The sequence below is a fragment of the Prionailurus bengalensis genome, chromosome D2 (assembly GCF_016509475.1).
Source record: "Prionailurus bengalensis isolate Pbe53 chromosome D2, Fcat_Pben_1.1_paternal_pri, whole genome shotgun sequence".
In the NCBI taxonomy this organism is placed as follows: domain Eukaryota; kingdom Metazoa; phylum Chordata; class Mammalia; order Carnivora; family Felidae; genus Prionailurus; species Prionailurus bengalensis.
Window position 1 is genome coordinate 8,166,890 of NC_057351.1, and position 27,591 is coordinate 8,194,480.

The 27,591-nt window shown below is 46.7% G+C and overlaps 1 protein-coding gene across 2 annotated transcripts in view; it reads left to right on the plus strand.

The window, feature by feature from the left end:
• The first annotated feature begins 5,683 nt into the window (after positions 1-5,683).
• STAMBPL1 (STAM binding protein like 1) overlaps positions 5,684-27,591 on the plus strand; it is a 48,939-nt gene continuing 27,031 nt past the window's right edge. Inside the window, exon 1 of one of the 2 annotated variants that reach the window (XM_043598023.1) lies at positions 5,684-5,941. The gene's annotated coding sequence lies outside the window, so the exon portion shown is untranslated. Of the gene's footprint in view, positions 5,942-21,640; positions 21,772-27,591 lie in introns of those variants that run through there. The other variant, XM_043598024.1, reaches the window with a different exon arrangement.

Here is a 27,591-nt window from a genome sequence, read left to right on the forward strand (position 1 = left end):
TTAAGGGTCCGACTTCAGCTCAGGTCATGATCTCACGGTTTGTGGGTTTGAGTCCCTCACTGGGCGGGCTCTGTGCTGACAGCTCAAAGCCTGGAGTCTGCTTCGGATTCTGTGTCTCCCTCTTTCTCTGCCCCTTCCTCACCCTCTCTCTCTCTCAAAAATAAATAAACGTTAAAAAAAATTTTTTTTAACTAAACATCTCATTGTCATTACAACGTAACTATGTTTTCCCCAACAAAACAAAACTTGGTGAGAACATTGGCATTGTTTTATAGCTTTAGAAATCTCTTGCACATCTGGCTTCAGAGATGGCTGTATTCTCCTAGAAGGCTTCTGCCTTCTGGCTGTGGCGATGTCACTCACCTAGCTCTGGAAAACTGCAAGCCCTGGAAGAATGGGAGTGAAAAAGTCAAATGATGGGTTCATATTTTTAATGTTTATTTTATGTATTTTGAAATGGCAGGGGACAGGGGCAGAGACAGGGGGGAGAGAGAGAATCCCAAGCAGGTTCGGAGCTCTCAGGGCAGAGCCCAGCGTGGGGCTCAGTCCCACCAACCTCGAGATCATGACCTGAGCCGAAATCAAGAGTCAGATGCTCAACTGACTGAGCCACCCAGGTGGCTCACCCACCACCTGGCTGAACACCTAAGGTATTCATGTTTGTTTTTTTTATCAAAATAGTCTTTGATCTTCAAGTCTGTCTGAAAGGATTTCCAGGGTCACTGGGCTATACTTTGAGAACCAGTGGAATGAACAACAGCAAACCCCTTAATTTTAAAAACACATGTTTTTAAGAATATGATATTTATTTTCCTTTATATATACAGTAAACTAGACTATACTATATTGGATATATCCCTTCTAATAGGATCAGCTGAGTATTCTAGTTCTTGTCTTTCCCTTGGCTTTACAGATAATCCAGAGTCAGGAAATTCTAAACAATGAACAAGGACTCCAACCCATAGAGTCTCAGTGAGGATCCCCCGGTGAGGGCCGTGATTACCCCAGGGACTATTGCTTTTTGTGCAAACACCAAACAATTACAGGAGTACACGAATGCAAAAGTGGGTTCCCTGATTAATGTGAATTCAACCAGGCACACTTAATCTTTGTACTGTGAGTTCTAACAAGTAAGATTCAATTAGGATGTCAACAGATGTGGAGACGAGAGGCTGTCCCCAACTCTCGGACTTTGGGTGCCCCAAAGAGAGGGGCAGACCTCCATATGGTGGCCAATCAGAGGCAAGAGAGGGCCTCTTTGTCTAGAACAGCAACACCCTGGTTCTTCCACCTTCTCAGATCTATCTCTGACAATGTGGGGCAAGGAAAGCTCTGAGCACTGGCTCCATATTACCCATCCAGTGAGAAAGGCATTCAATGTTTTGCCACATGCCACAACTGGGAAACACTCAAATGCACCATTACTTAATAGAGCAATTTAGAATGTACTGTCTTGGGGGCGCCTGGGTGGCGCAGTCGGTTAAGCCTCCCACTTCAGCCAGGTCACGATCTCGCGGTCCGTGGGTTCGAGCCCCGTGTCGGGCTCTGGGCTGATGGCTCAGAGCCTGGAGCCTGGCTCAGAGCCTGGAGCCTGGCTCAGAGCCTGGAGCCTGTTTCCGATTCTGTGTCTCCCTCTCTCTCTGCCCCTCCCCCGTTCATGCTCTGTCTCTCTCTGTCCCAAAAATAAATAAAAAACGTTGAAAAAAAATTTAGAATGTACTGTCTCGTTTTTATTTACACCATCAGCTAAGCAAATGATAGAGATGTCACAGTCCCTTAATTCATCATTCCTCGTGAAACACCATGACCTCCCTCCCTTCCTCCCTCTTTTCTTCCCCAAGTATGAATTATATACCCACTATAAATGAGGCGTTGTCATAAACAGGCCCTCATATTTTTCTGGCTACCAATTTTGTTTATTTTTAATTCGTAAATATTCTTTTTTCCTAAATGAGAGGAAAAGCATGCCCATTGTAGAAAATGTTAAATATAGTAAAGCATAAGGAAGGCAGTTATAATTGCCCATAACTAATCTCTAGGGGGTAATTTTAATAAATTCTCCTAGATCCTTTTCCTGTGGCTTTACCTATTTGAGATGATACGTGTGTGCCATTTTGTTTCCTTATTTGTTTAACGTTGGATGATAAGCAGCTTCAATGTTTAAAACTCATCACATGGGGCGTCTGGGTGGCTCAGGACATTGAGCGTCTGGCTCTTGATTTCAGCTCAGGTCATGATCTCACAGTCGTGAGATCGAGCCCCACGTCGAGCTCCATGCTGAATGTGAAGCCTGCTTACGATTCTCTCTCTCTTTCTCTCTCTGCCCCTCTCCCCCCCCAACCTCTCTAAAATAAAGTGAAATGGAAGAGAAAAGAAGACTCATCATAAGCCTAACTTTAATGACTAAAATTGGTGGTAAATATCTCAGTGGAGAAACCTTATTTCTCATTTCAGATCTCCTTAGGATCATTTCCTTCCTGGAAACGGAATTACCCACGGAAAAGTTACACTTCACAGCTTGTGTTAACATGCTGGCAAATTACTTTCCCTGACAGTGTGTCAAGATTATGCCACCCGATGAGAGGGCTCACTTCATTGTACCCTCGCCAGTATTGAGGGCAACGTTCATTAACACAAGATCTTTGCTAACATGATCGGTAACAGCAAAAAAATAAACAAACGAAAATGCTATCTTAAAAAAAACATTGCATGTTAGATTAATAGCAAAATAAAATCTTTAAAAGTGCAAGCAAAATTATAGAACACTTTAAATTTCTAAATTAAAAAAAAATTTTTTTTAATCTTTATTTATTTTTGAGAGAGAGACAGAGTGTGAGCAGGGAAGGAACAGAGAGAGAAGCATACGTGGAATCCGAAGCAGGCTCCAGGCCCTGAGCTGTCAGCACAGAGCCCAACACAGGGCTCGAACCCACAAACCGTGAGACCATGACCTGAGCCGAAGTCGGATGCTCAACTGACTGAGCCACCCAGGTGTCCCTAAAATTTTTTTTTAATGTTTCATTTATTTTCGAGAGAGAGACAGAGTGCGAGCGGGGGTGGGGCAAAGAGAGAGGGAGGCACACAACCCGAAGCAGGCTCTGGGCTCTGAGCTGACAGCACAGAGCCCGACGCGGGGCTCGAACGCACAAACCGTGAGATCATGACCTGAGCCGAAGTCGATGCTTAACCGACTGAGCCACCCAGGCGCCCCTAGAACACTTCAAAATTGTAACATAAAAGTTGAATGAACACACTTGTGCCCAGTTTTCATTAATTCGGTGAGTGAAAGGGAGGCAGAGCTTGGATCATCCAAAAAGCCATTGGATCAAGGTTTTGGTGACAAACACCAAAACCGATTCTGATTACTTAATCAGAAGAGAAATGCCTTGGAAGGCCAGCAGGCAGCATGCCATAGAGACAGGAAGACTGGAGACTCGGTTCCATCAAACAGGGTAGCTTGGTTGTTGGAGTCAAAACATGTCAGACCACTTAGGACAGGCCATTTGGGACACCATTGGTATTGCCATTGGACATGCCCACCTCTCACCCCTGGCACTGCTCTCTGCGGGCACAAAAGCCACTTCACAGATAACGCCATTATTTCTAAAATGTCTCCTTTTTGAGTCACCAACTCCAGATTCAAAGACCTAGATAGGAACTTCTCATGGGCTGAACTTAGGTCACATGATAGAGACAGTGAGTATTAGGCCATTTTGGCTCCCCGCCCCCACATATTTATTTATTTATTTATTTATTTATTTATTTATTTATTTTGAAGGGGGGGAGGGGCAGAGAGAGAGGGAGAGAGAATCCCAAGCAGGGATTGGACGACAAGGGGCTCAAACTCACGAACCGTTAAAATCATAACTGAGCGGAAACCAAGAGTTGGGCACTCAACCCACTGAGCCACGGAGGTGCCCCTGGACCATTTTAGTTTTGGTGAGAGTTTGGGTTGTAGGTAGCAAGACCTTGATCAATGGCCACGATAAGTATTTACATAAAATTCTTTGTTTCATAATATTTTTTCTTAGGAATCTGGTTCATCTTCTTAATCATGACTGAATTTTTAGATTGCCTAATAGCCCATGAGATTATCTAGTCCAGAACTGCAAACTCAAATATCAGATCTTCAAATGTCAGCAGGGTAGGGCACACAAGAGTGGTCGGGACCCCGGAGGATTGGAGGGCACTATCCCCGTGTGAAGGGAACCTCTTGGCCCCAGCTGATGGTTGCTAGAACCTACCATGAACCAAAGTTGCCAGTTCTTCAACTTTTCATAATACGCCCAAGGTCTGAGGGGTTTTTGTGAAATTTCCTGATTTTAAAATTTGGAACCAAATTCAAAAGTAGAAAAACAATGACAGCCATCACTTTTTAAAAATCAAGGCTGATGGGGCGCCTGGGTGGCTCAGTCGGTTAAGTGGCCGACTTCAGCTCAGGTCACGATCTCGAGGTCCCTGAGTTCGAGCCCCGCGTCGGGCTCTCTGCTGACAGCTCAGAGCTGACAGCTCAGAGCCTGGAGCCTGTTTCGGATTCTGTGTCTCCCTCTCTCTGACCCTCCCCCGTTCATGCTCTGTCTCTCTCTGTCTCAAAAATAAACGTTAAAAAAAAAATTTTTTTTTTTAATAAAAATCAAGGCTGCCTCCAGAGTCAAATCTTTACATTTCATCTTGCACTGCCTTGTCTCGGCAGTCACATCTCTGTCTCGGAAATCACCTCCTACCCAAATTCGGGAGAAGTGGAACAGTGTCTGTTTTTCTTCCAGCAGTAGCCGCGTTTGCAAAACGTTTGTAAATGAACAGAATCTGCCCAGCCTGCAGAAATACCTTTTTAGTGTCTCGGATGAGAATTCACACCTTCACTTCTGCTACTTCCTAAGTAGGTAACCGGGGACAAATTACCTGTCTGTGTCCCAGGCACGGGAAAAGTTAGAAGGCCTTTCCATAGGCCGGGGCGACGATAAAATGAGATGCCATAGTTAGAGTATCTGGCGGAGTGCCAGGACCACACTGAAAACACTGCCCAAGATACTAAACAATGCCCAGGAGGTATCTTCGGGGTGCACAAAGTCAGAAGCAGGGAGCGGGGGGGGGGGGGGGGAGTCGGGGTGTTGCGCATAAACCCCAAGGCAGAATTCCGAACACGAGGAATAAGTGGGGTTCTCACCCACACCCCGTCCCTCCCTGACTCCGGCGCGAGTTTCGAGTTTCGCGGTCGCGTCCAGCCGCCTCAGGCCGTCTGTACCCCGCAGCCTTCAAAGGCACCCCCTGGGGCCACCTGGGGTGGGGGTGGGGAGACCGACGGCGCAGCCAACGCGGGTCCGGGCCGTTCCGGGCTGGGAAGGGGACGCGCGGGGTCTCAGATGGCAGAGTGGCAGCCGGCGGTTTCCCAGTCGCGCTAGGCCCGCCGTGGGGACTCGAGGCCACCTGCGAGCTTTCTCTGCAGCGTGCGCGCGGGGGAGGGGCGGAGGCAGCGGCGGAGGCGGCACCCAGGGGCCGCGGCCGGGGAGGCCGGGACCATCGCAGTGACAGTTTCTTTCCTGCGGTGGCGGCGGCGGGGACGGCCGGCCTGCGCGTGGCTTCCCCAGGGGCCTGGTCGGCGCGGGTGCTGCGGAGCGCGACCGCCGAGGGGCACAGGCGGGGGAGAAGGGGGAGGAGGAGGGGGAGGAGGGGGAGGGGAGGAGGGGAGAGGGGGAGCGAGGCGGGAGTGCAAGGAGCTGAGCCGCGCGCTGCGCGCACGAGGAGCGGGGCCGGCGCGGCCGAGGCCGGCGAGCGGGCGCTCCACGCTGGGGGCCGCGTCACCCGGCCGCAGGGCCTTCTAGCAAAAGCCACCGCGGCCCGGGCTGCAGCGGCCAGACGGATGCCAAGGCCACACGGCAGGCGCGGGGACAGCCGCCGCAGCCGCCGTCCCACGCGGGCTCCGGACCTCGGGGGGCTGCGGGTGAGTGGCCGCGCGCGCGCGCGTGAGTGTGAGCGCGCCCCGACACGGGCGGGGGCGCAGGCGGGGGGGGCAGGTGCCCGCGGGTCCCTCTGCGGGGCTCGCTCGGCGGGGAGCAGGCGCGCTCTGCCGCGGCTCACTTCCTTCCTGCCGGTCCTGTGCGCGGCTCCCGCCGGCCCCCGGGGGTTGCTTTCACCTTGACCGGGGAGGCAGGAAGCGGTGGCTGCCGGTGGCGGGGCGGGACTCTGGCGGTGACCTGTGCGCGTGTGCTCCTCGTTCCGACTCGGGGCGCAGCCTTGGGGAGGGTGCCGGCGCGCCGGAGGACCACCGCGCTGCTTCTGGGGTGCGCGGCGTGGGGGCTGGAAAACCGGACCTTGACCCGCCCCTGCAGGGCGAGTGGGGCGCCTTCCTAGATGAGGTTGACTTTTATGCCATTTTCCCCTCCCCTGAATAATTCAAGCCTTAACCGAAAGCACAGAGAAGTGGATAGTCAGCTGAAACGTCATGTTCCAAAACTCTCTGAAACAACCCACAGTCCCGATCCAAGAGCCTAAGGTGCCACAATCACTGGGGGGTTGGGGGGGGGGGTGTATTTAAGTTGTGTAAGTAATGAGTAACTTAGGAAACAGAACCTCATCGAGAGGATCGAAAAAAGTCTTCTATCTGGTTGGCACTGGGGGTGGGTTGGGGACGACTTTCTGGAAATCAGCGTCTGATGTGAGTAAAACAGACATCTTTCAACGTAAGCTGCAGGGAGCACCCTGCTTTGCAAACATCCTGCTAATCACGGAGAATAAAACGAAGTCCTGGGTTTTAAGGCGTGTCCAGAATGATCCTGGATATCACTAGGGTGCCCTTTGAGGATCTCATGAGTCAAGGCCCGTCAAGGTCAATATGGCAGATTTGTTCTAACAGTTAAATTACACCTGGATGTTTGAGTTCCTGTTCCAAGGGGGCGGGGGTGCTTCCTTTTTCTATGGTTGTTTTACAACAGAGATGAAACCACTGCGTTCTGTTTCTTTCCAGACCTTGTTTTGGTTGGGAGTCTTGTATTTGTGGGGTGGATGTTCAATTACACTTCAAAAGTTTGGGGATTGCACTGTAGTAGGCATTGTGTAGGTGCACTAGAAAAATCTGTATTTTTCATACAAGTCAGTGTCTTTGAGAAGGAGGTTCCTCTTGCCATGTGCTCCATGACAGCGTCTTCATTCAAAGACACAAAATGTTGTTGGAGACCTAGAAAACGACCTGGCTGCTTGCGTCTGTCCAAGTACATATACGGCAAATTGTTGGCCTCTTGGGATATACTTGAGCTGTGATTTATGTATCAGCTGGTTGTTGGGGATTTTAAGACCTGCGTTTTCTTATACTCCTTGCTAAAATATGCGCCATTTAAATTACCAGGCAGATGATTCTAGTCCGTTATTCATATTGCCAACTTTGGGGCTAGTTTCTTGCCTGCTTTTGTGCCTGTTTCACAGGAGGCTTGGAGGGCGAGAGCACAGAACCGTGGCCCCAGGGTATGTTCCGCAGAGAGGCTTCTCCTGGAGAGAAAAAGGTCTCTGGGGTTGGTTCCTGAGAAGACTGATAAAAATAGTTAGAGTTGTTCATGCTAGCTGCCTCTTTTTACTCTCAGCACAGAGGACGTAACCGACACAGCTTGGTCGTCGTGTTCCTCCGTTAAGGACTCTTCCCAAGCCAATTTACAGCTGCAATCCGGGAAGTGAGGTTGATTTTTACAGGGAAGCAAAGCCTGGTGATTCTTGCACAAACTATGAGGGAGTAGGAGGAATGTGAGAGGTGCCCCCAAATCCCAGCTGCCTACCTGGAAGGATGCATTTATAAATTAGATCCATTTTAATCCACTGGGTTCGTGATTCTGCCCAACACTACTGGCATTTTTTGTCAACCCTGTGAGAGGTGTGTAAGTAACTTCGGTTGAGACCCGGAGAAATGACTCACGGTCATCCTGGAGAATATTTGAATCAGCTTTTGGTCCCTAAGGCTAATGGATTACAGCTGCTCCATAAAGATTTGTTACATGAGTACCAATTCTAAAATGTGTATCTTCCCAATTTAACTACATCATCACCTCTTCTAGTATGGATTCTTTTTAGCCATCCCTTGGCATGGATTACTAATCATTCCATCCAACTGAAGCCCAGTTGATACATTCATGTAAGAAGACTGACTTCCTCAAAGGGACTGTAAGAATCCCTCCAAACAAAACATAAACACACAGCACTGTGTTTGTACCTGTTGACCTGCTCATTCCAGCTGTCCAAACATGTCAATTGTCCGGTCGGACATGTGAGCGTACATTCAGAAGTCCTGAGTTGACATCAGAATGCTCGACTCAGGAATGATCTGGATGTAGCCACATCTAGATGTGGCTTTTGTCAGAAATTATTTGCACTTCTAAGCAAATCAGATGAACTTCTAGTACAATCCTGTATCTCCTCATGCTAAGCGGAAAAGCCGGTTAGACATTTGGCAAGTTGCTAACTCTTCAAAGCACATGTTGTTTGATTTTTTTTTACATTTTAAATTAAACCCATGTTATGTTTGCCCATTGATGTGGTTGCCTTAGACACATTAATTCAGACTGCTGGTTACTTAGTAACTTGTATTTATTAAAAGCAGCCCCTTGATCTAAGTACCAATAATTCATATGTTTTGATTTGCTCTAGTTAGCCTTTCAAGGTACTCTTGGAAATGGGTGCATTGTATGATTTAGAGTGTTATACCTTCTTCTTCTTCTTCTTCTTTTTTTAATTATTCTGACTTTCCATCCCCAATCACTAGAGGTTTACCCTGTGGCTCATGATCTAATGTCAGGATGAAAGATTAGAAAGCTGTCTGAAATTTGCCCGGATATTAACATTATAGTGCATATTAATAATGGAATTTTTCTCTTGCATAGCCTTCCTTTTATGTGTTTCGGTCAAGCTTGTTTCATTCTGAACAAAAATCAGATGAGATCCTTAATCACTGAAATTTTTCTTTCCGTTGGGTGGTGTTGAAAATAAATACGTAAAATTAAAAAATAGCTCATCGCTGTTCTGCAGTGACCTAAACACTGCTATTCTCTGCATAACGAAACATGGCCATTCTCATTAAGTAGTTGTTTGGGAAGTAGGCACTCGAGCACTTGAACAAGAGTTGAAAGCGTGTTCCTGCCATGTCTTAGTAAGGCCCTTGAAAGCCAGGGTGTGCAATTTTGATTGGATGAGGTAGCCAACTCAAGGTAGGTTCCCTGAAAGCAGTAAGTGATGAAGGCATTCTTTCAGAAGAGTGTTTGGCACTTGAGTGGATTTGTAGAAGGGGGGGGGGTGGAATCAAGTGTCAGTAATGACGGCCTGATGGCATAGCCTCCCGGTGACACTGAGTGGAGAAGGGAAAATGCCAGGCAGTCAGACCTCATGTGCAAGAGGGGCGGTGAACCTGGGCACGAGTGTGACCACCCATTTGTTCCATATCTGGTCGGTCACAGCATCCTTGAGCCCTGGTGTCACCTCAGAATCTTGCAAACATCTGGCAAATATTTATTAATAACTATTAATAAATATTTAACATGTGCAATATGCCAGACCCTGGACAAAACCTTACGTGTGTTTTCGCAGGGACAATGGAGTAGTTAGAAGCATGGATTCTTTTTGCCATTTACCAGCTGTGTGTCCTTGGTCAAGTCACTAACTTCTCTGAGCCTCTATTTCTTCATTTTTCAATTGGGATATTAATTTCTGTCTCATAGGCTTTGGGGCAGGGTTGAGTAGATGTAAATGAAAGTGTTTAGAAGTTTCTGGCACCAAGTTAAGTGCTATATGCGTTGCTGTTGTTATTATTAATTCATAAAACAACCTTATGGAATCGGTATCATTTTGCAGATTAAAAAACGGAGGTACACAGAGGCGAGGGAATTGCTCAGGGTCATAGGCTGCTAAGCGATAGAGTTGGGAGTGAAACCCAGGCAGTAACTCCGGTGCCTGCTTTCCAAACGTGTGTGTGTGTGTGTGTGTGTGTGTTTGTGTGTGTGTGCGTGTGTGTCTGTCTGTCTCCTGTAACCCATACCAGGTGCTGGGAACACTGCAGGGAGCGTGGAAAGTGGGGGCTTGTCGATGGAGACTGAGGGCTCCAGTCATTTCCACTGTGGAATTTGCCATCTCCAAAAGAGAATACATACCCAGATTGTTGCACAAAATTTTTGCTGGTTTTCCTTGATATTTTGGTATTTTGTAAATCCTGTGTTTCATTAAGTTCTTTATTTATAAATATATATTTTTTTAATTTTTTAAATATTTATTTCGCTTTGAGAGACAGAGAGAGACAGAGCAGGAGAGGTTTAGAGAGAGAGGGAGGACACAGAATCTGAAGCAGGCTCCAGGCTCTGAGCTCCGAGCTGTCAGCACAGAGCCCGACGTGGGGCTCGAACTCAAGAACCGAGAAACCATGGCCTGAGCCGAAGTTGGACACTCAACAGACCGACTGAGCCATCCAGGTGCCCCTTAAGTTCTTTATTAAGCATGGTTCCAATGTGTGTTTTCACCTGTGCTTGAAATACTGGTTATTTTTGTTTCTAATGGTTAACATATGCAGTGTATATTCATTTATTACATCTCCTTATATTCAGTGATTCTTTGCTGGAGGTAGAGAGGATAGGTCTCCTTAATATATACTATAATGTATACATGATCTATTATTTACATAATGCATAATGTGATACTATGTGTTTGTATAATATAGGGTATATAAGCTTTATGCAATGTATATAGTATGTGCATCATATAACATGTATTATATACATCTGTATATGTTATATAATATATACTATATAATACATTATATTAAGGAGACACATTGTATACAAGGAATCACTGGGTACAAGGAGAGATGTTACAGGGGCGCTTGGGTGGTTCGGTTGGTTGAGCGTCCGACTCTTGGTTTCAGCTCCGGTCATGGTCTCGTGGTTTGTGGAATCGAGTCCCACATCAGTCAACATGCTGGCGAACCTGCTTGGGATTCTCTCTCACTCTCTCTCTCTCTGCCTTCCCCCCACTTGAACTCTCTCACTCTCTCAAAATAAATAAAGAAACTTAAAAACAAGGAGAGACATTACAAATGAGTATGTGTACATTATATAGTTGGGCAGATACCAGCATTCTGGACCACGTCTGTGCCCTTCACCTCTCTCTATACTCCCAGAGTCTTGTCTCCCATTTGTGAGCCATAGTGAGTTTATAATGACATTTCATAACAATTTTTATTCAGAATATTTTATAGAATAACAGCAAATAATTTTGGGTGGTTTTTTTTTCACTTGTTGAAGTTATTATGTTTAATTAGAAGAGGCCAGATTTTAATTATAGGTGGGAAGACTGCCATAGCAACAAAGAATAAAAAATCCTTAATTTCCACAGAGCTACTTTAGAATGGAATATGTCATCACCGATTTCAATATTTTACCATTACGTTAGTCCTTGTAATTCTTTGTTCTGATAAATAACTTTCAGAAATCTGTAACTGGTATTTTTTTTCCTAGGGAGGCAAAAACTTTCCTTAGTCTTGTATAAAGTTAACAGGTACTATTTTGTTGAGGAAAAGTTTTAAATCTCATCTTAAAAGATATCGTCTGTGTCCTTTGACTTAATTTTTTGTATAAATCGCACATTATTATTTAAGTCAAGTTCAATTCCTTTTAAAGCGACTGTTTTTAAATTTCTTTAACGTTTGCTTATCGTTGAGAGAGAGAGAGAGAGAGAGAGAGAGAGAGCGTGAGTGGGCGAGGGGCAGAGAGAGGGAGACACAGAATTCGAAGCAGGCTCCAGGCTCAGAGCTGTCAGCACAGAGCCCGACACGGGGCTCGAACCCACGGACTGTGAGATCATGACCCGTGCCGAAATGGGACACTTAACTGACTGAGCCACCCAGGGGCCCATGAAGCAACTATTTTCAAATTTTGAGAATTTAAACCCGATTTTGAAAGAGCAAGATGGTATTTGCCACAGGCCACCACCTGTGGTCGTGATGGGCCCTGGAGGCTTCATACCCTGGATCCACCCCCCGGACCCTGCCTGGGGTTGGAAGGAGGAACCGGCTCACTGGTACTCTGACCACGCCTCCCGCCCTCGTGCGTCTAGCGTCTCTAGGTTGGAGTGAATCAGGGGCCTACGCGGCCCATCGGTTCCTCTTTCAGTAGCCTGGGTTGTCACCACGGCCCCCAGGATGCCAAGCAAGGCAGGAGGTTGAACGAGATGCCTCGTGGCCCTGTTCCCAAGAGAGAGTCAGGGCACGCGAGAAACACGTCTTCTGAATTAAAAAAGAAAACCTCGTTAAGGATGAAAGAGTTTGAGTTTCGGTGGATTTGGTGTTTTACTGTGTAAACCTTTGCTGTGCTTTTGTTGCGACGGAATCACAGAAGCTGAACCAAAGATCCCACTCGGGCTCATGCAAGAGAAAACTCTACAGGGACCTGCCAGGAATGACTCATTTTGATGGACTTGATGACTTTCTGGGTAATTTGGAAACAGGAGGCCAGCGATGACTCATCATGAACCCTTCCTGGCTCGGGGTGAACACTGCCTGCCTCTGTTGCCTTTACCCGTGCTCAGAAAGTCACTGTAGTGTGGGGGCCTTATGGGAGTGTAGCACTTCAGATGTGAATGGCTGAGGCACTGACTGGCTGTGCACCTGTTAGTTAAAGGCAGAAAGAAAACGGTAATGAGTAATAGCGGTTAGGGTTAAATGCAGCTCCTCCAAGGACCATGTGATTTTATTCGTCCTGTTGCTAGAACTGTAGATTTTAACGCCAGAAAGGTGCATTTCAGCCGCCAAGAAGGCATGGAGACAGGTCTTCGTGGCTGTGGGTTCATGCTTCAGGCTTCAAATTTTTTTTTGAGTCTCTCTGTGAAAGGCCGGTTGATGAGCTGTTCCTCAGTCCAGTCGTCTTTAACAGGAGAAGCAGACAGACACGATGGGTAGAACAGAGTTAGAAAAGAGAGGCCTGAAATAAGCCGTTTCTTGTAAAAATGGGGCAGAGAAACTGCTCACTGAATCTATATCGAACTGCAAGCAAACAAAACAAAATGGAAAAGATAGAAATCGCTTGGACTCCTTGGTGAGTGTGAAGCTTTGTTTTCCTGATTCATGAAACATCCAAGAAGTTACAATATATGTTTTTAGAAAAAGTCTTTTAATGTTTATTTATTTTGAGAGAAAGAGAGCATGAGTAGGGGAGGGGCAGAGAGAGAGAGAGACTGAGAGAGAGGGAGAGAATTGCAAGCAGTCTCCGCAGCACAGAGCCTGACGCAGGCTCGAACTCGTGAACCGTGAGATCGTGACCTGAGCCAAAGTCAAGAGTTGGAGGCTCAACCGACTGAGCCACTCCAGGCGCCCCTAAAGTGTGGGTTTTCAAAGAAATCTTCTTTCCAGCAACTACATATTTCGTTTTCCTGTGTGACAGTAAGGCCACCCAGCTCGGCCATCAGGCTGACCAGCTTCTCTGCATTTAGAAAGCCTCTGAATAACCACCACTGCCTTAACAATATCATGGAGGAAGAAAGGCACAAGTAAACTCTGACTTCATTCTGGAGAAACTTGACTCGGAGAGTAATTTACCAAAATCCACGCATCTGGGAACTGACAGGGCCAGGATTAGCATCTGGAGCCACCTACTAAATTTAATTTAATTTAATTTACCTACTAAATCTATCGACTTAACAGAAGTATAAGTTGTCTGATTATGAAGTGATACCTACTTGTGACAAACTGTACAGACATGAATGAATTGAATGCGAGAAGTCCTTGAGGATCCCATCGTTGAGAGAACAGCCTGAGAAACATTCAGCGTATGTTGGTCAGACTTTTTTTCTTGCAAATGCCCGTATATATCAACTACCCACTGATGAGTATTGCAAGGATGGAGTCCTACATTCTGTTACTCTACAACTTGCTGCTCCCCCCCCCCTTAATGCTATAACTGGGACATCTTCCTGGTTCCGTGCATATAGATGTAAGTCCTTTCTAATGGCATCCTCCATTCTAGAGATTCTTTATTTTAAGTAACACCCTTTTGATGGCTATTTTTACTTCCTAAATTTTCATATTTTTAAACCATGCTGCAGTGAGAGAGAGAGGGGGGAAGGGGTGTGCGTGCGTGTGCGTGTGTGTGTGTGTGCTATATTACTTGGTCTAAGGGGACATCTTAGAATTGGAATTGCATATTATAAACAGGAATGCATATTATAAAAAACTGCCAAGTTTTCCTCCCGTCCTCATCAATATTTATTCTGATCAATCATGAAAATGTTATTAATCAAATAACTGAAGATGTCCTGCTCAAATCTGTAGTTTCTTAACTATTAGTGAAATGAAGCATTATTCACATTACTTGGTATTCATATTTCTCTTATGACTCGTTCATTCCATTTTCCTGTTTTTATTCAATTCTTTACCTCTTTCTTACTGTTCTGCAAACAGTAAGAGGTAATAGATGTTATAGGGTCGCAAGAGACGCAAACTGTTTTCCTTCCGTTCGTTTCCTTTCAGAGGGATTGTTAAGGTACTAATTGAACCTGAAAAACAATAGTTTAAAGTAATGTCAGACTTCCAAAAAATTGCAGCAATGTAATACATGGAATTTTTGTATGCCCTGTAGCCCGTTTTCCCAAATGTGAACCCCTTTCATTATCACAGTAGTTGTCACATCCAGAAAGTAATACTCTCACGTTGCTCTGTCTAATGCACAGATCTCAATGCACATTTCTTCAGCAGCCTTCTGGCCCGGGAGCCCCTGCAGAACTGTATTCTCTTTCAATCTGAAACAGTTGCTCTGTCTTTAATCATTGTGACACTTTCTTAAGAGCGATGGCTGGTTATTTTATGGAAAATCCCTCCATTTGGATGGGTGTGATGTTTCTTCATGAGAGAGAGAGAGAGAGTGTGTGTGTGTGTGTGCGCGTGTGTGTGCACAGTGGCAGATTGGCTGTGGAGTTCAGGAACCAGGAAGACTCAGGGTGGCCATTTCTACGTTTCACCAGGTTTTGTGCAATTGACAAGATGTGGGTACCATTCATTGAGGTGGGGGAGATGTTTACTCTGCGCAAGTCGAAAGCACCAAGGTTTCCGGTTCCTGGAGATGTCACATGTACAGTATCTTTGCCTACTTTTGTTCCCATGCTTCACGAAGTCCACCTACCTCCGAAGGTCTATAGCTTTTCCTCAGAATTTCTCCCAAGAGCTATTTGTTCTCCAGTCTTCTTACCACTCAGCCCAGACTTGGGGTACCTCATCCACAGTTGCATATCATCCTAGGGGGTGCCTTTTCCTCTCCTCTGGAATTTTATACATTGCTATCAGACTTTCTTCTTTCAGCTCTATGGAAGTGTAACTGGTAGAAATTACTTTCATTTATTTATTTTTTTTTTAATTTTTTTTTTCAACATTTATTTATTTTTGGGACAGAGAGAGACAGAGCATGAACAGGGGAGGGGCAGAGAGAGAGGGAGACACAGAATCGGAAACAGGCTCCAGGCTCTGAGCCATCAGCCCAGAGCCTGACGCGGGGCTCGAACTCCCGGACCGCGAGATCGTGACCTGGCTGAAGTCGGACGCTTAACCGACTGCGCCACCCAGGCGCCCCGAAATTACTTTCATTTAATAACCACGTCCTGAGTGCCCAGTTGGGGCAGATCACCTTATGGGGCAGAGTTGCGAGTTAACTAAGAAATTATGCATAATCGAAGGGTTTCAGGGCCATTTTGCCTAGTGGTAAAAAGCAACCATAACCTGGACTTACTCCTCGCAAAAAATTAATTCCACACAGATCAAAGGTATTTATCCAGAAATACCCAGTCAGGAAAGTACTGGAAGAAAAGATGGGTGGACATATTAAAAAAATTTTTTTTGTCACCAGTGAGTTTGAAGACTTTCTAAAAGATGATGAAAAACCCAGATACCATAAAGAACAGATGGAACCCCTTAACAGAGTAAAGTTTAAAGTGTCTCGCACAAAATTTAAACGCCACCTAAACTGATAAATGTACAAGGGAGGATGGAAATGGAAAAGTCACCATTTTCAAACACCGCAGTAACAGCTGTTCCAGGCAAGAATCATCTGTGGATGCTGAAATTAGCGGGCAGACGCACGTTTGTATACTCCCGAACTCCCTACAAGACACTTTATTTATTTTTTAAAATTAATTTATTTTTTAATTCACATCCAAGTTAGGGTTTGCACCAAGTTATGGTGCAACAATGATTTCAGGAGTAGGTTCCTTAATGCCCCTTACCCATTTAGCCCATCTCCCCTCCCACACTACAAGATACTTTGTAACTACAAAGGGGAAAATGGTATCTTCACAGGGGAGAAGCCTGGCACTTAACCAAGAGATCAAAGTTCGCATCACCGATAAGGGGGCAAATCAACGCCTCCTGATGCATTGAGGAAGACACACTGTCATTTCTGAGGTCGTTTTTGCCCCCCAAAATGCACAACTCTCTGTGTTTCCTGTATTTTGTCTTTGTAGCAGTTACCACGGTGACCACACCTCTCCGCCTCACCCCTGCCCCAGCAGAATGTCAGTGTCATAAGATCGGGTGTTATCTCTTTGGTCACCATTGTATCACTGATTCTTAGCATAGACTATCGGCTTATAAATAATACTGTACAAACGAATGAGAGAGTTTACTTGGAGCCAGTGATATTTGTGGGAAAGATGCCTTTAGCCTTGGAACGTGGTGACAAATCCCAGTTGGAGGTCCCGGTGGAAATGGATGGAGAGCATTTGAACCGTGTTGCTAACACTCACGTTAAGCTTCAGTTCGAGTCACGAAAAAAAATACGTCCTATGGAAGGAAAGCACGTTCACAGAAAAGACAGAAGGTTAATAGTTGAGAGGCACGGTGAGGGAAGACGTAGGGGAACTTTCCGGAGGCCAAGGCCGGGGCTGGTTCTGCAGTAGGGAATGTTTGGCTGACGAAGGCCAGACTTCCACAAGGGTCTTTGTAACTGTCTTGGGGCAGTTTTATCTGTTTTTGATGTGCGTCGAGGGCTGCTGGGCTGCTTGGTGAGAATAGAGATCTGTGGGGCCCCTTTCTCAGGAATTCTGACTCGGTGGGATCTAGAAATCTGTTTCTTGTGACAACCACCCTCCTCCTCTACCGAATAACTGCGGTGCAGGTGGGCCGGGCACCACACTCGGAGGAGACTTTATGCCAAGGTAGGGGGATGTCAGCTACCGGGCAGGAAAATAGGCAGGGAGCGACTGGTGAGCAAACAGGGCCCTTGCCGACGACCCTGGCAGCACCGGGTAGGGGGGCAGCTCTCGAAGCATTTTTAAACGGACTGCGATGTTGGAAACGGAAAGCTATGGAGGGGAGGGACTCGCCTGTTTTGCTCGCGTTCGCCGCATTGCAAACCAAAACATGTGAGCGCAGCTGTTTGCAGGAACATGTTGAACAGTTACAATTCCTGTGGTCCGGGGCCGTAGGGAGAGGCGCGCTGAGAAGTATTCCAGCCAGCACAGCTCTTGAGTACTAGTGCTGGGCTCAATTCGTCTTGGTCAAGTCCTGTCCTTAGGAAATTGATGAAAATTAAATAAAACCGATTAATGATGCCCCAGGACTGACCTTACCTCTGAGCTTCAGGCAACCGGCGGGCAAGAAAATGATGTTATTTTTGTAACGTATTCTGACTCATTATGCTTCATTGAATTAGATAACTCCTGGGTAGTATTCCGTTCCAAGCTCATGGCAGCAGAAAAAGGAAGTATGTGAAAATATACATTAAAGTTTAGTGGCTTACGGATGGCCTATTTTTAGAATGCATCTATTTCCAGGAAATCTGAGTACCTCAACAGCAGAAAAAACAAAATTAACATGCTCATATGGATTTAAGATGACGAAATAATCGGGTACAGATAGGAATTTCCCCCTGACCCTCCAATTCATTTTCTAAATGAATACAAAATGTTTTATGATGCATATTAATTGGATCATCTCATTAACAAGAAAACATACAGAATCCTAAATTAGCACATGTATGAGCATATGAAATGCCTTTTGAATACCACGATTTAGAACTTACACTGAAAACCAGCAACTATTTTGAATTGGTAGAATAATTATGTATTTGAATTTCTCGACTACGTCTTCCAGTTGGTCGGTCCACAGACACCCCATCATTCTGCCTAACAAATAAGCGAGGGAATGAATGCCCTTTTATGTATTTGGCAGAGAGAAGATTGTGAATCAGAGATCTGTGATGCTGAACTGAAATTTCATTTCTTTTTTATTTTCAATGCTTAAATACATTTATTAAAAAATCATAAATCATAGAAAACAAGGAACCGTCCTCAAGAAGTTAAAAATGGTGTCTTAATTCTAAACATGGTGAAAGGGATAAAGTGGTCCAGATAAGAAGTTAATAAAATAAGGTTGCAAGGATAAACCAAGCCCAAAGCTGATTCTTGGGAAACATCAATGAAAACCTCATTCCTGACAATATTAACCCAGAGAGAAAGAAGAAAACCCTCCAATAATTAACATTAGGAAAGAAAAGGGATCCCTAACCACAGAACCATTAGTAACTTAAAACCTCTGAAGGGAACACCATCTGCATTTGGATAAAATGGAAAAAAATTAGAAAAACTACTAACATCGACTCCAGGAGAAAGTAGGAAACCTGAATATTCCCAATAACCATTAAAAAAATCCAATCGGCAGTTAGAAGTTTCTCCCCAGATGCCCCAACTCCTTCCGCACCACCAACCTCCTCCATTTTTATTCCCGGATCAGTTGATTTTCAAGGCGTGACATTTCATTTCCGTAGTAAAGCCTATCATCCTTATCCATGCCCCAAGGCTTTGACCTTCTCCCGATTTCACCATTGACCGACCGTCCGATGCTATTTGAGCCTGAACTCAGGGACCCTGTGCACCTGGTTCTGAGTCCCTGCTCTACCATTGGCTCACGGTGCTTACCTGTCCTGGGCTCTTGTTTCCTCCTCAGTCACACGGAGATGATGGTGGTCCTTTGTTGACACCAAGAGTCACGCTCTGTGTTCTTCTACAGGCATCATCTCACCTTCGCTTCTCAACAGCTTTTTCCTGGTTACTGTTCCCAAGCCCACGTCGCCGTGTGAGAAGCCGTGATCCTGTAGTGAGTGGTTGGAGTCAGAATTTGAACCCAAGTGGTCTGACCCTGGAGGTTGCCCGTCTCCTCTCGGTTCAGCTGCCCCCTCCCTGGGAAGGCTCTGGAGAGGCTCGAGATCCTGTGTGTTAGCCCATTCTAACAGTTAACCAGGGAAGGAAAGCTTTGTGTTACTAGTACTTACTCTGATGATGCTAGATAGCTCCTTTGCTGTATTGAAGGTGATGTGTAGTCCTACAGTCTTACCTCACCTGCCCAGAACTTGGCTTGCTCTTATCTAGAAGACAGCGGAGGAAAAAAAAGAAAAGTAAGAAAATGCTCTTTGCACAGCCTGTTTGGAAATCACGGAGCACATTCATTGTGATCAGCACATAGTTTACTCACAGGGAGACTCCTTGAGATCTGTGTCCAGTCTACACTTCATTGTTACAAGTGAGTTTAAATTATTTTATCAGTGATCTAAGACTAAAAGGACAGAAAGACTGGGGCGCCTGAGTGGCTCAGTCGGTGAAGCATCTGACTCTTGGTTTCAGGGTCCAGGTCACGATCTCGAATTTCACGAGTTCGAGCCCCGCGTTGGGCTCTGCGCTGGCAGTGGGGAGCCTGCTTGGGATTCTCTCTCTCCCTCTCTCTCTATCCCTCCCCTGCTTGTGATCTCTCTGTCTCTTTCTTTCTCTCTCAAAAGTAAACAAACATTGAAAAAAAAATAAAAGGACAGAAATACTGAGGTCAGAGACATTTCATAAAGAAGTTCTTTTTAAATTGATTTTCTACACAGGTGCCAATTAGAAATGGAGTGAGGCGTTGCTGTTGGTACGTTGAAATAGAGTGGAATCATCAACAGTTAAATAATATTTATATTTTAATCAAAGAAGAAGGTAATATCGTGGCGATCTTTCCTTCAAAAATGGTTAAATCTCACAAATTTCTACTGTTACTATTATTTTTAAATTTTTTTAAATGTTTATTTCTGAAATGTAATAGACATCAAGACTGGAGGGCAGAAGCAATTAACCTGACTTCTCTGAGAACTCAGTGTGAGAAGGGACTGCTTTTCTCTGATGTTTCTCTTGCACGCCAGGAACTATAATGGAACTTTTATTTATTACCTTATGTATTACCTCACATGTATCTGCCTTTTATGTTTAAGCTTCCTCTGGAAAGGTGTTCCTCCCTTCCATTTCATAGAGGAAGATAAAACGCACAAAAAAGATGTCACAGCCCTCCCAACTCATAAGTGGTCGAAGCTGGATTCTCCTACAGGTGTATTTGGCCCCAAAGCCTAAGCTGTTGGTACTGAAGGGCTACAAGCACTCCATTCTGGTAGCGGCATAAAAACGATGTTACGCTATGAGAAATAATTACTTTACGGCCCACGGGAGACTCGATAGCTTTCAAGGTAGCCTAGACTTACCTCGGAGTAATTTCAAACATGCGTCGGGAGTGGTGATTTATTTCATAACCTTTCCTGCAGCAACCGCATTCTTGCTGATTGATCTGGTCTAAAGCCCAGTGTTGTGGTGTGTCTAACCCGGAATATCCCTCCCTCTAGGGGCTGGAGATGAATGCCTCGTAGGTACTCATAGGTGGTACTCACGAGTAGAGGGGGAAAATGCGACCAAAGCTGTTTCTAATTTTCTTATCAAGTCTCATATTCACCTCATCGGTGCTGCAGTACAAATAAAGTGCCCTCTTATTTGTAAAGGCATGTTTATCTGGACCAGCGCATTTCTGATTTGCAGATACCTACGATTGAGTATAAAAGAATCATAGTAATCTTTGGTTTTCAGGTCTGGAATTTGTATAGCTTTTGAAAAGGACAGCAAGTGTGCGCCTCGGTCCTTTTGTTCCTAAAGCAGGTCCCAATCTGTAAGTGAGTGACTGACGTGGGGGAGGCATCCTTGTGTCTCTGTCATTTGAGGCATGCAAATGACAACTTACCCCCTTTTATCTGAATCAGGTTATGACCCTGCCGCTCAAAGCCTAGGTTATGGTCGTTTATTTATCTCCAGCAAAGTCAATGGCGCCATGTTCTTCCTGCAGGGGAGGGGCAGGGAAAGAGGGAGACACGGCACGTGAACTCTAACCCAGCGGGGACAAGAAAGGCTGCCGGCTGGCCAACTGGGAATGGGAGTCCAGGAGGTGGCCGTGGCATGGGGCTGCTCCGGCCTCCCTCACCTGCGGGCAGGACGCCCCTGCTTTTCCAGTTCATACCACAGCCCTCTGGTCGCCCGCTGTGCCCCGGAGAAAACGGCCCGCTTGGGAACTCGCCTCACTGGCTCCTGTGCCTGCCGGGTCTCTAAGGAGACTGCTCAGTGCCTGGTCGACTGCTCTGTGTTCTGGAAAGTATGGTCTTGTGTGTGAAAGTGGGTCAGAGTTCTGAGCTTAGCCGCCTAAAAAGGTATTAAAAAAAAAAGGAAAGAAAGGAAAGTTAAGGGATGGGACACGTCACAAAATACACACTGTGCTAGGTCAGATATTTTCTTCTTCATTCTTGGCGTTATTTCCTGCTGGTTTTCTCTTTTTTAATGTTTATTTATTTTTAATTTTTTAAATTTACTCATTTTGAGAGAGAGAGGAAGAGAGTGCCCCTGGAGGAGGGGCAGAGAGAGAAGTCATCAACAGAGAATTCCAAACGGGCTCCGCTCTCAGCACGCAGCCTGATGCGGGACTCGAACCCACGAACGGTGAGATCGTGACCTGAGCTGAAATCAAGAGTCAGATGCTTAACTGCCTGAACCACCCAGGCACCGTTTATTTATTTATTTTGAGAGAGAGAGAGACAGAGAGAGAGAGAGAGAACGAGCAGGGGAGGGGCAGAGAGAGAGAGGGAGAGAGAATCCCAAGCAGGCTCCGCACTGTCAGCACAGAGGCTGACACGGGGGTCGGTCCCACGAACGGTGAGATCGTGACCTGAGCTGAAATCAAGAGTCAGATGCTTACCCGGCTGAGCCCCCCAGGCGCCCCTGCTGCTGGCTTTTAATTCAAAGGCAGAATTGTAGAGCTGCTTCCGCACCGTGTTGGGGAGAGTTGGGACTTGGTGGCATCACATGGGGACCCCCAATTCCAAAGGACTCTGCTGCTGGGCTGTAAAACTGGGGACGCAGGGAGAGTAAACTCTCATCACCTCAGAGCTGTGCAGTGTCACTATGGGGAGGGCTCCTGCCTCTCGCAGGCCACCCTCTTTCCGTCCCATCCTCCCTGGGCAAGGTTGGGAGCTGTTCGTCGGTTCCACGAGGTCCTCGCCGGCTGGGACCGGTGGGACGGCAGTTGGCCTTAAGCTGTTCCGTGTGAATAGATGTGGTTCTTGTGTGCCAGGCTTCCTGGAAAGTGGACCCTCCCCTGACTCCTCTTTGAAAAGGTCTTTGGAAGAGGAAAAAGGTGTGTGTTGGGAGGTGGCCGCCAGGAAAGGGGGCGGGGGGTGCAGGCAAACAGACGGGGGCTCTAAAGCAAACAGAACTCTCGAGAGCTGCGGCGCAGGTCAAGTGTATCTCTGGGCTGCGGATCCGAGGTCGTCAAGTGGCGGGAAGGCGGGGTCCTCTTGGGGGTGGCTGGGATGGAGGCCGGCTTTCCCGAGGGGTGTTTGCAGTCGGCTGGGGGCCGCTGTGAAGTGATGGAGTGGGGCCACCACGAGCGTGGCTGTGGACGAGGGAGGTGACCCTGGGGGGGGGGGGGTGTCCAGGAAGGACGCCTGGCAAGCGGACGATGCAGCCAGGCCGGCCCCAAAGGCCGCCCCTGCCCCGGGGCCCTCCACCCGAGAAGGGAGCCTCCGTGTCGCTGGTGCGTGAAGGTGACCACCGCCTGCGGCCTTCTCGCGCCTCGCTCCGCTGATGTCCGGCCCTCCAGCCGCAGCGCTGACTTCTCTTTAGCGCCCGCGGTCATCTTTGCTCGGCTTCCCTCCGTGGCGGCCGGAGGGTGAGGAGCTGGACCGCCTGGTGTGGCCGGCGTCCTGCCAGCCTGCCGTGCCATCGTCATACGGGTCGCTGCCTTCCCCCAAGTGCCATTTGCTTCCAGCGATGACGCTTCTGTTGTTTGCCCGTCCTCGTGGCTTCAGTGTCCTCTGCGGGGACTCCACATTCTCCTGGTTTCATGCGCTGTCACCACCTCCCCGTGTCACCAAGACACCATCACCTCTGCCCTGGATCCCTGCGGTGGCCCCCTCACTGACCGCCGGCTTCTTCCCTGGCACACCCGAGGGGCTTTTTAAAATTATAATGCCGGGGCGCCTGGGGGGCTCAGTCGGTTCATGCCTGACTTCGGCTCAGGGCATGATCCCACACGGTTCGTGAGTTCGAGCCCCACGTCGGGCTCTGTGCTGACAGCTCGGAGCCTGGAGCCTGCTTCGGATTCTGCGTCTCGCTTTCTCTCTGCCCCTTCCCTGCTCCTGCTCTGTCTCTCTCTCTTTCTCTCAAAAATAAATAAATACTACAAATTAAAAAAAACCCACTCTTCTAAAAAAATAATAAAATTATAATGCCGTTTGCATCACTTCTTCGCTGAACCCCCTGAACAATCCCCCGTTTCAGTCCAAGCAAGAGCAGAGGTGGATATGGAGACCTGTATGCCTCCTCACCTTCCTCGCCCCTCTGGCTTCATTTCCTCCGCCTCCTCTCTGCTGCAGCCAGCAGCTTTCTTGCTTTCTCTCAAGCCTGCTGATGCGTCTACCCCAGGGCCTTTGCACCATCTCTCTCTTTCCTCTCCCTCACCTCCTTCAAGCCCTTGCTTCATTTTTGGATTCAGAGTGAGACCCCCCCCCCCTGCCCTCTGCTGCTCAGTCGACCCCTCCCCAGGGGTCCTGGTTTGCTTTTTCTTTTTCCAAAAGCATGTGTTAACTTACCGTACAATTTATGTAAGAGGTTTATTATTTATCTGTCTCTCCCGGCTAGATTGTAAACACCATGAAAGGCAGGAATCTTTGCCAGTTTTGGTCATGTCCCGCGTGCCTAGATCAATGCCTCGTGCATCCTAGATGGTCAGTGGATGTTTGTTGAATGAATATATGACTGAATTAATGAACAGGTGTGTATTAAGAGAATTAAATGAGCTGCCCACATGTTCTTGAAGGCTGGTGCATTTGGGGGACATATTTTAGACCTTATTTGAGCCGAGTATTTCCTTTTGCTGTACGTCTGGGAATGTGATGGGGCGAATACTGTAAACTTTGCTTCTTCATTCACTCAGCAAATATGCATTTGTAGCAGGTGCTGTTCTAAACTCAGGATAGAAGATACAAACAAATAAATGTCCCAGGTACTGGGCCTAACGATGCCAGATCCTCTGATATTTTATTTTTAAGAGCAGCTGAAACCTGAATTTGTACATGAAATCTCCCAACTTGTAAATATTGTCAACGAACTTAAAAATTGCTTAATTTACCCTAACAACCAAATGAAACATTGATAACAATCGAATGTTGCCTTTGGGGCTGTAGCTTGTAACTATCTGTTATGTTAGCTAAGGGACGGTTCGGACCTTCTAGAACCTTCTAGGTACGTGGGATCTCATCAGGCTGGGCAGGATTTGGGTGAGCTGTGAGGACAAGAGGAGGAAGGGGGGATGTTTCTGCTACTCCCTGTGGCCAGGGCGGAGGGGTGGAGGCAGGACGGGCCGAGTGAGTAGGGGGCTATGACGGAGGATGTGTGTTTCCACATCCGCACTTGTCACAGTCTCCCCTGGGCTATGCTGAATCATCCTTTCCAGGTAAAACTCGTTGCATCTGTCAGGAGGCAGGCCCAGCTGCCTAAACAAAGAAACAGGATTGCACAAGACAGAGATGCGTCTCTGTCATCGTGGTCTGAGGGTCAGCAAGCTGCAAGGTTCCTTCTCTTCTGGCTTTGCCCTGGCTCTCGCTCCTGGCCGTGCTGGCTCACCTGCCCCTGTGCAACCACATTCCAGCAGGCAGGAGGGGCAGGAGGAGGCGGCCCTTCCTCCAAGGGCGGGATCCAGACTCTGATCCCAGTACTTCTGGTCACACCCCCTTGGCAGGGCTTGGGGACACGGCCACGTCGAAGGCCAAGACAGGCTGGAAAATGTAGACTCTACCCAGATGGCTACATATCAGCTAAACATTATATTTTTCTGTGAGGGAAAGAGAATGGGTCTCACAAATATCCAGCAGTCTGTGGCATCTGTTCTTCTGGGTCTCGGGTTCTGTGAGGTCAGGCACCTCTCACTGTGCCCTCGGTTTGTTTGTTTGTTTATTTATTTATTTATTTATTTAATTATTTTATTTTATTTTATTTTTCACTTGAGAGAGTGAGAGGATGGGGAAGTGGCGCAGAGGGAGAGAGAATCTTGAGAGAGAGACAGAGAGAGAGAGAGAGAGAGAGAGAGAGAGAGAGAGAATCACGCCCAGCGTGGAGCCCGATCCCGTGGGGCTCGATCCCCTGACCTCGGGATCATGACCTGAGTCAAAATCAAGAGCCGGATGCTTAAGCCACTGAGTCACCCAGGTGCCCCCGTGCCCTCAGCTTTTTAATTATTTTAGCAGGACCCCAGCAGCACAAGTGGAAGGTGATACTCGACATGTAGTTTCTCTCTTTTAGATTCTTCTGGCCCACTGCGTTTCTGGTTAGATTCAAGGAGCCTGGCGAGCTTTGGTTTTGTCTTGTTTGTTCTCACGGCTGGTCTAGAGCGGCCGTCTCCAAACTTCTTGGTCTCGGGACCCCGCTGCACTCTTGAAAATTACCAAGGAAAGGGGCGCCTGGGTGGCGCAGTCGGTTAAGCGTCCGACTTCAGCCAGGTCACGATCTCGTGGTCCGTGAGTTCGAGCCCCGCGTCGGGCTCTGGGCTGATGGCTCGGAGCCTGGAGCCTGTTTCCGATTCTGTGTCTCCCTCTCTCTCTGCCCCTCCTCCATTCATGCTCTGTCTCTCTCTGTCCCACAAATAAATAAACGTTGAAAAAAAAAATTAAAAAAAAAAAAAAAGAGAATTACCAAGGATACCGAAAAGCTTTGCTCACGTGGGCCATATTGATTTAGGTTTACCGTATTAAAAATTAAAACAGACATTTACAGGAATATGCAAAGAAGTATTCCATTCAGTTACACCGTCTGAAAGTCTCCACTGCAGAGTTGTGACAGAGCAATGGTAACGGAGCAAACAATGTTTTCACGGTATTATGAAAATAACACTGACCTAGCACATCCCTTACAAGGATGTTGGGGACCCTACACTTTGACAGCTACTGGTCTAGAGAACACAACCTGGTTATGCGGACTTGGGTAATTGTTTGTATTGAAACTGATGAGTGCTAGGGTTAGAGATTAAAAGGCGTATTAAGACAGGAACGCTGCCACTGAGTAGTTAGTGGTGCCAAAGAAAGAAAAAAAATATGTTGACCGAACAATCTATAAACGTCTTTCATCTTAGATTGAGGGGAGTTGGTTTCTATTTATGAACTAGAAATAAATTTTCATGTGCATCTCAACAGTGATCGGTTTGCATCTATGAGAAGTGACTAGATTCTGGTGTTTAAGATATACTGCATTAAACATCGGAGGCATTCAGAAGCTCGTTACAGAGAGGTTGGTCTGAGTTTTGTGCGCGCTGAGCATTGTTTTTGGCCGCCCAGCCCTGAATTTACCTTTTCTTTTTCTTTTTTTAAAAATATAATTTATTGTCAAATTGGCTAACATACAGTGGGTATAGTGTGCTCTTGGTTTTGGGGGTAGATTCCCTTGGTTCATCGCTTACATACAACACCCAGTGCTCATCCCAACAAGTGCCCTCCTCGATGCCCATCACCCATGTTCCCCTCTCCCCCGTCCCCCATAAGACCTCAGTTTGTTCTCTGTATTTAAGTCTCTTGTGGCTTGCCTCCCCCCACTCTGTAACTACTTTTTCCCTTCTCTTCCCCCGTGGTCTTCCATTAAGTTTCTCATATGTGGAACAAGTTTATCATATGTGAAAACATATGATACCTGTCTTTCTCTGACTGACTTATTTCGCTTAGCATAATAGCCTCCAGTTCCATCCACGTTGCTGCAAATGGCATGATTTTATTCTTCCTCGTTGCCAAGTAGTATTCCATCGTATATATAAACCACATCTTCTTGACCCGCTGAATCTACCTTTTCTCCCAGTGGAATCTGCCTTTCTCACTCCTATGGAAATGTCAAGTGTCAGATATCTGCATTTTCTGGTGCCAGGCTGGAAACCTCATGAATCAAATATACCTGGGCCACATCTTAACAATCAATGCCTGTTGGTGGGCTTGGAACTGATGGATTCAGAATCCTTGTGGGTAAATCCTAGGAATCTGCATTAAGAATTTTTAAAAATTTTTTAATGTTTATTTATTTATTTTAAAAATTTGTTAATGTTTATTTATTTTTGAGAGAGAGACAGTGCAAGCCAGGGAGGGGCAGAGAGAGAGAGAGAGAGAGAAGGAGACACAGAATCTGAAACAGGCTTCAGGCTCTGAGCTGTCAGCACAGAGCCCGATGTGGGGCTCGAACTCACAAACCATGAGCTCATGACCTGAGCCGAAGCTGAACACCCAACCA